The 395-nt window shown below is 68.6% G+C and overlaps 1 protein-coding gene across 1 annotated transcript in view; it reads right to left on the bottom strand.

Moving 5' to 3' along the window:
* The window catches only part of RNF224 (ring finger protein 224), a gene marked incomplete at its 3' end in the record, with an annotated part of 1,118 nt that overhangs the window by 357 nt on the left and 366 nt on the right, over positions 1–395 (bottom strand). The window lies entirely within an intron of this gene.

Genomic DNA, 395 nt, shown 5'->3' with positions numbered 1-395 from the left:
GGGGGGCTGCCGCCGGCCCGGGACATGCTGGGGAGGGGAGGGCAAGAGGGGCCGTCAGCTCCGTGGCTGGGGAGGGGACCCAGGCATGGGATGCCACCTCCCAGTTCATCCAACATACGGGAGAGATGTGGACCAGTCCCATGTGGAGGGTTCCCAGGGGCATCAGGCTCCCTGCCCAACACCCCTGCCTGCTGCCTGCCCGCCCTGTGGCCAGCCCTGCCTGGAAGAGCAGGACCCTGCCGCTACAGTGGGCTGTCCCTGCATCCATGGGGAATGCATTTTTGCCGGTGCCACGCCACATCCCTGCTTGGACCTCTGCCAGCCCACAGGGAATAAGGGCTGGCCAGACCCAGCTGCCCAGGGCCGCCTTGGGCCTGGGGCACTGGGGTGCGTGG

Source organism: Phaethon lepturus, unplaced genomic scaffold (assembly GCF_000687285.1).
Source record: "Phaethon lepturus isolate BGI_N335 unplaced genomic scaffold, ASM68728v1 scaffold27803, whole genome shotgun sequence".
Classification (NCBI taxonomy): domain Eukaryota; kingdom Metazoa; phylum Chordata; class Aves; order Phaethontiformes; family Phaethontidae; genus Phaethon; species Phaethon lepturus.
The sequence above is the reverse complement of the archived record's forward strand: the minus strand, read 5'-3'. Positions and strand labels throughout refer to the sequence as shown.